The following is a 12,532-nucleotide window of genomic DNA, read 5'->3' as shown; positions in this document are numbered from 1 at the left end:
CAAACGTAGCTTTGAAGAGGATGTCGGTTGAGCTGCCTGAGTCCACGAGTACGTGCCTGACCTCAAAGTTGTTGATTCTTAGCTTTATTACGAGTGCGTCATCATGGGGGTAGTGGACCCCTCGCGCATCGTCTTCTGTGAAGAAAATTGGATCTCTCATCTTCGGCCGCTTTGGGGCGTTTTGCTCTTCCCGGGTGGCCTCATGAACTGACGTCCGAGCTGTTGTTGAGGTGCACCCCGCAATGATCGAACCTCCCACTATCATGTGGATGGTCCCCCGAACTGGCCTCTCCTCCGGAGGCTGCCTCTGCGGTAGTTCAGCCGGCCTGTTGCTGGACTCGGGAGCATCTTTGTCGTGCTCTCCTTGCCGACCTATTCTACTGCTATTGTTATTATTATTATTTTGTACAAAATTTCTCAAATATCCGCGACGGATGAGCTCCTCTATCTCGTCGCAGAGGTTTTTACAACTCTCGGTACTGTGACCGTGGTCTTTGTGAAAACTGCAATACAAACTCTTATTTCTTTCATTGGGATTCCCCCTCAGACGGGGTGGCCACTTCACGTATGGGGCATCCTTGATCGCCATCAGGATTTCGGCCTGCTTCGCGTTCAGTGGGGTGTAATCAGCTTGGTCCGGTGCAGGAGCTCAGAACAATTGACCCGGCTTTGCACCCCGAATTGTTTCCTTTTTTCTTCGGGTGTCCCCTTGACTGGATGGCTCTCCTCGCCCTTCTGGTTGATCCCCTCTTTAGTGTCTATGAACTTATCTGCAAGCTTTAGAAACTTGGTTATGGTCGTGGGTTGGTTGACGACCATGTGCCACTTGAACTCTTTGTGCATCACGCCCTTCTTGGCTGCAGCAAGGCATACGATGGGGTCTAGGCGCGGTATCTGCATACAAGCGTCATTGAACCGCTTGATATAGCTCCGGGTGGACTCTCTCTCTTTGTGCTACGCTGAAGATGCTTTCTTCGGTTCGCGAGCACCGTTTGCTGGTGACGATGTGGGACGTGAAAGCTTGTGCGCCAAGTTTCGGTACCACGTGCGGGCTGCTCCCCTAAAAGTAGTGGAGAAGGCCATGCACATGCACGACTCGCTGGCTCACGATAGGTGCATCTGTGACTGAAAGGTGTCTACATGATCATTCGGGTCGAACGACCCGTCGTACTTATCAAGAGGGGGGAGCTTTAAATCTTTGGGCATCGGGACTACCAGGAGTTCGGAAGACAGGGGGGACAGAACCGAGAGGAGGGGAGCTTTGGCTTCAGCCAAGCCTACCTCTTCTTTGCCCACGAGCTCGGGCAAATCGCGGGTGACAGATCGGCGAGCTCAGCGGCGGTGTCTCTACTTCTTGATGGGCTCGGCATTCGTGCTGCTAACCTCTGCGTTATCCAGAATGGTTTGCGCCAGGAGTAGCCCGGTTCGCTGGTGATGGCTACGGACAAAAGGATCCTTCTTGGAATCTGTTGCTAGGATCTCAAACCGGTTTTCAAGGATCGGGGTTCCAAACTTCGACTGTCGAGGCAACATAGACCTGCCGAGTCGGGGTCCTCCTGACCTGTCCATCCGCGACGAGATCGGGGTATCCGGTCTCTCCTGTCTGCCGTGGGGGGAGGCCTGGTTTTTCGAAAGATTTTGGGGGGCCTCTCCTCGGACGGAGTGCTCGCTCTGGCGGTGAGATTTGGCTTGCTGCGAAGCTAGGCGTTGCGGCTGCTGAAGCTAAGGTTGGGGCAGTTGGGGGAACTACTGCTGATACTGATACTGGGAGACCTGGTGTAGTACGTGTTGTTGGTAGAGTTGAAGTTGTTGGAATTGTTGCATTTGAGCCTGCATGGCCCTCATGCACTACACCAGGTCCTCCAGCTGGTTCGGGCTGGCCGCTGGGAGCACGACCAAAGGCTCGGTGAACGTCGTTCCGACTGTAGCGGGGAGTGGGGCGATGACAGGTGCCATTGTGAGAGGCACATTCAAACTGGGGATTTCATCTGCTGAGAGGGAGACGGTGAACTGTCCGATACAGACAGTAGGAAGATGGGGTTGTTCCCTGGAGTTATCTATCTCCTTGCTTCGTCCGACGTTGCTAGAGGAAGCCATGAGCGTTGGATTGTTTCAAGGAAGAAGAAGGAACTGAAAAAGTTTAGAGAGAAAGGCTTTTTTAAGCGTTTCCCACAGACGACACCAAATGATGTAGCACAATCTGGTCACTCCTAGCTGGCGCTCGCGTGGCTCATGAGATGTACTTGAAACGAGAGGATGGAGGAAGAACTCCCGGTGGGAACGCTCCGATGCTTAAGTTAGTATTGCGTACAGGAAGCAAAGAGAGAACGAAGGCTAAGAGTGTAGGTTGCGCTAGTGATTTCAGATACCTTGTTCCTTGAAGATAAGTTCCTTATAGCTGAATTTCGTTTCTTCCGGCCCTCTGACTTCTGACAGGGCAAGTATAACCGCCACTGTCAGTCTGCCATAGCCGTTATAGGCAAGGCTGAGGTGGCATGCGCGGGGCCGTTGTGCAGGGTACGTGTCTGTCAGGTGTGGGACGGCTTCCTAAAGGTGGTAGGCGCGGCGAGGGGACATGCCTGCAATTCGTAGGTTTGTCTGGTATGGCGGTCGGGCAGGAAGCCCTCCTATGGTATACCGAGCTGTTCTCCTGCGAATTGCCCTGAGCTGGGCCGTCCCTTAAGTGATAGGCTGCCTGTAGCCGATTATGCCGAGCTAGCTGACCCGAGGTCTTTGTGCCTCGGGGCGTCCAAAGAAGAATCGGTACGTTCTTGCTTGGGAGTGACCCGAGGTCCATTGGGAGGAGCTCGGGTCTCAAAAGGGGTCTGGGTGCCCCGAACTCGGGACCCCTCAAAGTCCCTTGACCCCGGGGAGGAGGTGCGGGCGAGGCGGCTTTCGGTGAGTAGTTTACCTGCCAAGTTGCCGTGCTGAACTCGGTGGGACTTCCCCACCGAATTGTGCTCTTGTCCGTTGTGCTGTCATGCTGAGTCACTATTTGAGCTAAGTCACGACTACATGTACCTGAGCTACGAAGTCGGGCCAAATCACCCTCCATCACATACATTTAATGAGATAGTATTTGATGAATAATTAGTTAATATAAATGAAGTAATATGCAATGAAAGAAATTAGACCTAGTTTGGTTGGCAGGAATAGAGGGTCTGGAATGAAATCCAATTCTTAATTATTCTAATTCTTATTTAACTTTAACCAAACAAATTATGGGAATAGACATTCCGATTTCAATTTGAGAGAATTTCCATTCCGATTCTAACTAGGAAATAAATGGACCCTAAAAGTTTGAAGTAGGAATAACTTACTTTATTTTGCAATGCGTGGGCTTTGTTAAGTATATTTTACTTACATCAAGCTAAATCAAATACCCCCCTCCCCCTCTCCCCCACCCACATCCAATGATTAGCCCCCGAAAGCCCCATTGATTATTATTCTCACGTCATCATCCATTTAAGTAGGCTTTGGCTCCTATAGAAAAATAGTTGGCCCTTTCCATAATCTTAGCCCTTTCAATGGAAAATTGGCCACATTTTTTTAATTACTACTTTTATAAAATATAATTGATTTTGGCCAATGGACCTTGGATCCAAATTGCATAATCGTTGAATTGTTTGAAGTGAATAACTCATAACTATTTTTTATAATTTAAATATTTGTTATATTTATGTTGAATATCATGGTTTTCGAGTCATTGAGGCAACCAGTACCATTTCACCCTTAACCCATATATTGGCTAAAAAATTGCTGACTTGGTCAATGACATGCTAATGATCGAACCGTCTAACCGCTTGACTTAGATAATGGTTTTTGGCCATTTTAATTTTATTTTATTTTATATTGGAATGGGCCATCTGTTTGGATTGGACAGTTGGATTGTTTGGCCTAAAAACCATCGAGACATCTAGTTTTGTTTCACCCTTAAGCTGTATCTTGGCTAAAAAACATTAACTTGGTGTGTGACTCGTTGACTCGGATGGTCGAATCGTTGACCTATTCAATATAAAATAAACAATGGCTTTTGGCCATTTTTATTTTAATGATTTTTTTGTTTTTTAAATTAGAATGGACCACCCGTTCCAATTTAGATCAGACATCTATTCCGATTTAAAAATAAATAATAATTATTAAAATAAAAAGGCCAAAAGCCATTATTTAGATCAAACAAGTCAACAATTCAACCATCAAAGTCAACGAGTCACTGACCAAGTTAATGTTTTTTAGCTAAGATATGGGTTAAGGGTGAAACAAAGCTATTTGTGTCGATGGTTTTTAGGCCAAACAGTCCAATCCGAATAGACGGCCCATTCCAATATAAAAACAATTAAAATTTTATTAAAATGGCAAAAAAACCATCATCTAGGTCAAACAGTTCCACAGCTCAATCGTTAGTAGGTTGTTGACCAAGTCAACAATTTTTTTGCCAAGATACGAGTTAAAGGTGAAAAGGAATTGGTTGCCTTGATTCAAAAACCATGATATTCAACATAAATATAACGAAATATTTAAATTACAAAAAATAGTTATTAGTCTATGAATGGGTTATTCACTTCAAACAGTTCAATGATTATGCAGTTTGGATCCAAGGTCCATTGGCCAAAATCAATTATATTTTACAAAATAACGGGCTAAGTAATAATTAAACAAAAAATGTGGCCAAATTTCCATTGAAAGGGCTAGGACCAAAGATCTTTGGTACGGGAAGAGACAAATTTTTTTCTATGGCTATGTTTGGTTTGAAGGAAAAGATAGGGAAAGGAAGGGAAATGTAGAGAATAGGAAAACCTTTGCAAACCTTGTATAGATTTTCCTACATTTTCCTTTCTTTCCTTACTTTTTTCCTTCAAACCAAACACAATCTATAGGAGCCAAAATCTAATTAAATGGATGAGAACGTGAGAATAATAATGGATGGGGCTAATCATTGGGTAGGGATGGGGGAAAGGGGAAAATTACATGGAGGAGGACTAGTATAAGTGGCCATTAGGGCTTCCCCGGATTCCATTAGCTTCACCCATGATCATTGGGCTTGATTTACCCCTTGCTTACGTTAGAGCCTTTTCCCTCCTAAATACAAAAAAAGGGGGTGGATTTGCTTTAGCTTGATGTTAGAATGCCATAAGACTCCAGCCTTAAATATACTTGACAAAGCGTATGCATCGCACAAGTCCCGACTAATAAGAAACTATTATTAATCACAGAATCATTAGCAGACAAGAATTCATTTAAAATAATTTCTAAAAACAGGGTAAACAAAGAATTACCCATTTTGGGGTCATCTTCTTGACCTGATTAACAGTTACGCTGTCCACCCAATAGAGCGACGACAGTAACGCTCTTCGTGTGGCTCGGATAGCCGATAGGTGTTGTCTTGAGCTAATATTTCTGTTTTTTTTCATAAGAAGTGAGTAAAAGTTTTAAAAATGTTATTTAATCAATTAAAAAAAAAATTGAAAGTTAAGCTAAGTTTAGAAAGGGTATAAATACAAACAAGTAGAGTGCAAAATCTTATATTTTTTGTACTGTATATATTTGTATTTATACTCCTTCCAAATGGAGCCTGAATAACAAGCATGGATGAATGATTGCAAGTGGAGTGCTTTAACATCTATTACATCTATTCAAGCGGTGAATTGAAACAGATGTAATATTTGGTTGAGTGAGTGATGATTGTAATATGTTTGGCTATTTCAATTTAGCATATACGTAGATGAAGAACTCAGTGGGTAGTGGAAAAACGATATCTTAGACAAATCAAAAAAACGAACAGGGGCGTGGTGGGTTCGGGGAAGAACAATGTGAAAATGGAAGGGAAACCGAATGTAGAGAAGGAGGGAGGAGGAGAATGTTTTGGAAGGTTTCCTACCGAGACACGATGGTAATTTCGTTTTTAGCTAATATACTATGATTTCGGTGTAATAGGGTGGTTTGTATAGGGTTATAGGCTGTTGAGACAGTTTATGGGCTGGGCACATTGTGGGCACTTCATTTATTCACCCTCATGCTTTGGTTTTTAGTCAAAATAAATTAAGGTGTAATTATTAATTTATTCATTCTCGTAATAATGTGGCATTTCCAGAAATTCTCTCAACAGCTTCTGGGCTGGGCACCTTCTGGGCAGCTCACCTATTCACCCTCATGCTTTGGTTTTCGGTCAAAATAAATTAAGATATAATTACTAATTTACCCATTCTCATAATAACGTGGCATTTCCAGAAATTCTCTCAACAGCAAAGGCTGTTGGCTCCCAACAGCCAAAGTTTTTTCATTTGTATGTAGATGGTTGAGGCCAATTGCTGACATGGCCTATTGAGAAGCCTGAGTAGGGAAAGTTGAGAAAAGAGAGAGAGTGAATGAAAGAACAAGAATGGGGTAAGGGAGGAATGAGAGAGGTTTAAGGAAAAAAGAGAGAATGGGGAGTGGAAGGAGAGGGTTGTTGACTTGGTACCTAATCGCTTTATAATATAGTATAGATATCAATATTTTTAAAACTGATCCAGAGGTCAACCCGGTTTTTCCAACGGGTCAGGGTCACCGGTTCAACTGGGTGGGTTGAACAGTTCAGTCCGATGACATCATAATTAAAATAGTAAAAAATTATGTATTATATACACATATATGTATGTATATAACCAGTATAAATATCTAGAAAATGATATAAAATTATAAATAGCTGAATGAATGTCTGAAATTTCTTAAAACATATAAAAATGCCTAATATTTGCGAAAAATATATATCCAAAAAATGCAAAAAATGTGAGAAAAACCCCAAAAAAATGTAAAAAGAGAAGGGAGCTCGAGTTGGGACTTATGGGAAGTTTTTCGATTTTTTAAACCTAAAAAATGGACTAAAAAGTATAGGTCGACAGTTGCACTGTCGCCTGCTTATCAGGTCGCCAGTTCGACGGTTCAACCATCTAGGTCATCCGATTTTTTGACTTGTCAATGATTTTTAACAAATCCCAAGTTTTATGAGAACCGAACCCAAAAAAATTGGTCGGGTGATGGTTCAACCATCCGGGTCAACGGCGGATTAAAAACCTTGATATGTATAGATAGATATTGATGACTAAGTGCATATCCAGGATTTACAACCGTAGCCCCTTTATAAAGAGAATTTTATGTTGTGAATATGGGCCACAATTATAGCTGTACATCTCTTATTTACCACGTACAAGGCAAGTTTGTGATGCAGCTTTAGCTATTGCAACCTATCAGCGCAGATAAGCTACTTCCACCGGCCACTCAAAACACATCCAGGTAGCTCCATGGGTGACATGGTTGAAATTGTTTGGTCCATTGGGGCCAAAAAACCAAGGTGGCCAAAGTGAATTCAATAGGGGAAATTTAAGCTCAAGTTCAAAAGGTTTAGGGCTGATCCGTTAATTTAAAGGTTAAAACAGCTGCTTCCCATCTGAATGAAGTTTCACACTTTTCATCCTGTGGTATTTGGGAGCCCTTGTTTAAATTTTGTTCAAGGTATGTGTTTGGTACCATTCATGTCTATTGAATAAATGCTTGTACTTTATATGCCAGTAAAACCAAAAAATGCAATAACTACAATCGTTTATGACAATTGAGCGCCACTTCAGCGTAATAGTGAATAAACATCTGGCCATTTGTGAATGTTTCAAAAAATAATTTCTACAAATGACTGGCATGCACATAAATCAAAGTTTACTTTTACATTTTCGATGTATGCAAAAGAGCAAGAGAGGGAAAATGCTGAGATGGCGCCTATGTGACACCATCAATAAACGTAAGCGGTACCAAACATCACTTGGAAGAAGGTAAAAGGTAGAATCAGTTGAGCCTGATGTATTTGGTTGTGTTGGGTTAAGCATTTATCAAATTTTGAATAGGCCTGAAGCCAAATCCAAGTCTTATGTATTTGAATTTTGAAATTCATCAAATTGATAATCAGATCTGCATCTTGACAATCTCTTGGTACATATGTGTTCCGATTATTGGTACATGGAAAATGGAACTCAAATTGGGACACAAGGGCAAGAGTACCTATTTACTTAATGACTTCTATGATGAAAGAAATAGCCTTTGTTACAATCTCCACAACATCTTTTTTTAGCAATTGGGAGATGTTAGAGATAGAGGAATTAATCAGATCTGTTATTCAAAAGAGCGCTACCCACAAGACACTACAGCCGTATATTAGGAACATCTCCCTTTGAATGTTCTTTGTCAGCAGCAGATCTGAGTGAAGGGAAGTAGGTAGGGAGGTGAACTAATCTTCCTTTTTTTTCTGAAGGAATTGTTTACTAAATTTAAGAAATTTTTGTGATGCCAGAAAGACTTTCACCAATCAGAAATTCAGAACCCCCTAGTGAAATTCAATGAGTACTAGTTGATTTGTTACCTACCACTTCCATGGTACTAATTGATTGGTTATTAGTTTTTTAGGTATCATACCCTTTCGGTATCATATATGATGGGACTCACATGATCAAAATAAATGTAAATGTGTTGGATTCTTAAAAAAACAAAGAATGTCTCTTTTCTTTCATATTGTTTAGAAACTAGTGAATGACCCCGTACTAAGTATGAGGTATCAGTAATGTTAAATTTATATTCATTAATATTTAAATAATTATTAAAATTTCAAGAAATATTTATTTCAAAAAATAGCTTTTCAATAATGATTAGAATATTGATAGTTTTCTTTTGTTATAATAAGTAGAGGGTTAATGATTAATTGAGATAGATAAAATGTAAGCAGAAGTGGTTGTGGATGAATAATCACTTTTGTATTTTCTATATTTTTTTAGGAATTGATTGAAAATGGTGGTAGTGGGTTGTGGGCTTTAATAGCAACTTCTCAGAAAATGCCACTTGTCTAGCTTTCCAGAAAAAATGTGAAGGTCATGTGTCTGAATGGTGGGAGACTATAGCCTAGTAGTGGGCTATGGGTTTTAGCAGGAATTTCTCAGAAATTGCTAAGTGTCTAACTTTTTAGAAAATGAGAATGCTACTTATCTATATGTGTGTGTGTGTTTGTAATGCCTTAAATTTATTTCCATTGCTGGCATGTTTGCTTTCTATTAGGAGTCATAAGAAAATTCTGCAACAATAGTTGCAACATATGTGAACTCTATTATTTCAGGCTGTGGAGTATATGTGTGACAAGAAAAAAACCGAGAGCCTACACAATACAATTGCTCTCCTAGACTCCTAAGAGAGAAGGTAAAAAAGAAAAAGAAAGACCAAACATATATTAGGTTAATGACAATGATAGATTTGGTCTAAAATGTGATTCATGAGCCAAAATATGTGTTGCTCTTTTTTTTTTTTTGTTTATATTTCTACTGGTCAATTTGTAGTTGGAATTGAAATTAGAATCAGAATCAAAATCCACCGAAATCATAATCAAAATGGTCTATCCCCCTTGCCTGTTTGATTCAAACAAGAATTGAATCCAGAATCAGAATAAACTAGAATGGATTCTCATTCACAAGAAAGGGGAGGGAATAATCATTCCCTCAAATGGGGATTAATGCCATTTCAATCGGATTCCTCTCAACCAAGTAGTTAATCCAACTCCAAACCCCCTATTCCCACAAACCAAATGGACCCTAAGAGAGGCATCGTGACTATAATAACACAGGGCTTTTCAAATCAAGAAATATTCAAGTAGTGAATTTAATCATTAAAATTTGCGATTTATTTGGTTACATCAGAGGTTGTGGACTTTGGAGGATGTAATAGATTGATACACAGAATCCTTTCTTTATTGTAAGATTTTTCCATGTAAAAAAAGAGTTTTATCATGGTACCCTAAGGGCTAAGGCTATGTTTGTTTTTTTTTTTTTGATAAGAAATAAGAGATTTCGTTGCAGTGCAAATGAATTTGCATTGATGCAAAATTATGGTAGTGTAAAACTGCAAATGATTCGAGTACAAATCTTGATTTATTTTTGTTTCAAAATTTACCTTAATTTGTTTGGTTGCAATAAAAATGAAGTAAAATAAGACCAAAGTAGAATAAAATAAAATCCAAAAGAAAATTAAACCAAAATTTGCTTTTATTTTATTTTTTATTTGCACTCGCATACATTTGTACTAATGCAAATAAAATTGGACTGCAACCAAACACAGCCCAGTAAAATTTGTGTAATTCCTTGGGCTCAGTTTGGAAGGAATACAAATGCAAATATATAGAGTGCAAATACATATTTGCATTTGTACTCCTTCCAAACTGAGCTTAAGAACTTGCACTTTTTGTCAAACCAAACACAGCTTAAACATGTATTCTCTAAAAAACCGACAACCAATCAATCTAACCAGAATTTATGCATGTGGATGTGGTATCCAACCATTGGTATTCAACTATTCATCCAAATTATTCATGTGGGATTTTCATTGGTTAAAATTTTTCAGATACCATACCTTATAGCTCCACAGTAGTTGCATAAAATTAAGAAAAATTTCCCCCTTCTTTTCTATCTTTGTTTCAGATAAGAAAAAAACTGAAGAAAAAAAATGAAAATAGAGATAATTCTTTAAGTAATCTCCCATGTCAATCAATTTGAAAAATATAGAGAAGATAAAATGTACGATTGAGAAATAAATCACAACAAACAAATTTTTATTTGCCCCACAAAAACAAACAAAAAGGAGGAACACCAAAAATAAAAAGAAAGAAGAAGATTTTTGTGCTTTGTTTTGTTTCTTTCTAAACCTTTGACTTTTAGGTACCTCAAGCACATCAATCTTAGAAATATTTTTCCAACTGGCAAATAAGAATACAAAATTACTATTGTGCCCATCATCATAATGTACTCTTTAAACATATACATTCGAATCCGTTTGTAACTTAAAAGTAAAAAATTATATGAACACGATATGCAAATCATGTTAGGTATTGCTGCATTAATTAAATTAACGTTTGCATCTTCGCTATTACACAGATGACTCAATTCATTATTGTTTAGATCCTAAGCATACCTATGGTCAGCCGGATCAATTTGATTCCTAGCTTCTTTATTGTGTATAAGGTTTATTTCTAATAGTGTATGTAACTAGGGAAAGTGGTTAATTAAAAATAAAAAATAAAACAAATGGTACTAGTTCATGACCTTATAGACCGAGGTCCATATTGTAGAGGACACCTTTTTTAGAGAGAGAGAAATGGTTGGCATTCATCTGGTATGGGTGAGACACATTTTTGTCGTTTCAAAAATTATTTGTGGGTCATGTGCACCATTTCTTTGCGACACCAAAACAAAAGGTTATATAAGAAAATTATATGCTTAAAAAATAACATTTTATTTGATGGAGCGTTCCCTTGGAGGTGTCTAAAGACTGGGAAAGTCTTAAACATTGTCCAATTGTCAATAGAGACCGTTCTAATTTCCTCGGAAATGTTTTCCACTTTGTAGTTGTAACACACTGCTAACATCTGGAGGAAATTTTAATTCTTAACAGTATTAATTGTTTTATTTTTAATTAGAAAAATCCCGCATGCCTATTTATACAAATTAAATGTCCCCGATGGATATTACTCTTCATCTATGCTAGTGAAATTTGTTACACCTTCTGCTATTTTAAGTTGCACACCGCTTCATTTGGTAAAGTCTTCTAGAAAGCCTCAACTCCTTGAGCACATCACATGATGTTGACATTCAACCTAAAAGAGCACAAGGTGCAATACAGTGGAGCCGAGAGACTTTCCTTGCGTAAACAAATCTTCTTAATAAGTATTATGTATCCCTAGTCTCCTCTACCTCTGGTTTCTACGTTCCGCACGCAGAAACAATGGCATCCTTGATCCTGCCCACTTTTCTGGACTAGGATTTACAAGTCCTTGAATGGTGGGGTCAGGTCCACCTCTAAGTACCAACCCGCGTAGAGTGATGATCTTCAGGTCTTCATCATTCCCATCCGGATCAGCTCCTCACACTGCGCGCCTCACTCCGACCTCACGGGACAGAGTGGGATGTGACCGTGAGGCGCGCAATGTGAGGAGCAGATCCCAATTCTCATCATTCTTCAATCGCCTCGTTGGTATTTTTCAAGAGACCGACCGGCCGGCGACCGGCTTGGGCATTTTTTGGCCCAAGCCCCACCGATTCATCGGAAAACCGATCAAAGATTAACAAAAAAACTAAAAGTACCTTAAAAACAATTAATACTGCATGTCTCACAGACTTGTTTGTTGTTTCTACTATCAGGTAAAATAATACAGAAGGATTGTTTTTCAGAATGCATTTACAGACTACAGTAGAAGACCCCTTCGGGTGCTTAATAGTATTATATTTCTTGTAGAATCGAATACCCATCTTTCGTTTTTGCACCAAGAGACAGTAAGGCTTCTTGCGTCGCCCACCCATTTATTGGTCTAAGCTAAAAGACAGGAGGTGAGGAGGGGAAGAAGAAGAAGTAGATAAGGTTATCATACACTATATCCCTAGATACTCTTACCAAATGAAACCACACGGTATCTGGTAGATAACAAATTTCGCGTGTTCGAATTCCCTCCGGCACCTAATTCCCAGTTGGGAACCGA

This window comes from Nelumbo lutea, chromosome 2 (assembly GCF_056320005.1).
Source record: "Nelumbo lutea isolate HS-2025 chromosome 2, American lotus-T2T, whole genome shotgun sequence".
NCBI lineage: Eukaryota > Viridiplantae > Streptophyta > Magnoliopsida > Proteales > Nelumbonaceae > Nelumbo > Nelumbo lutea.
This window is presented reverse-complemented; position numbering follows the sequence as displayed.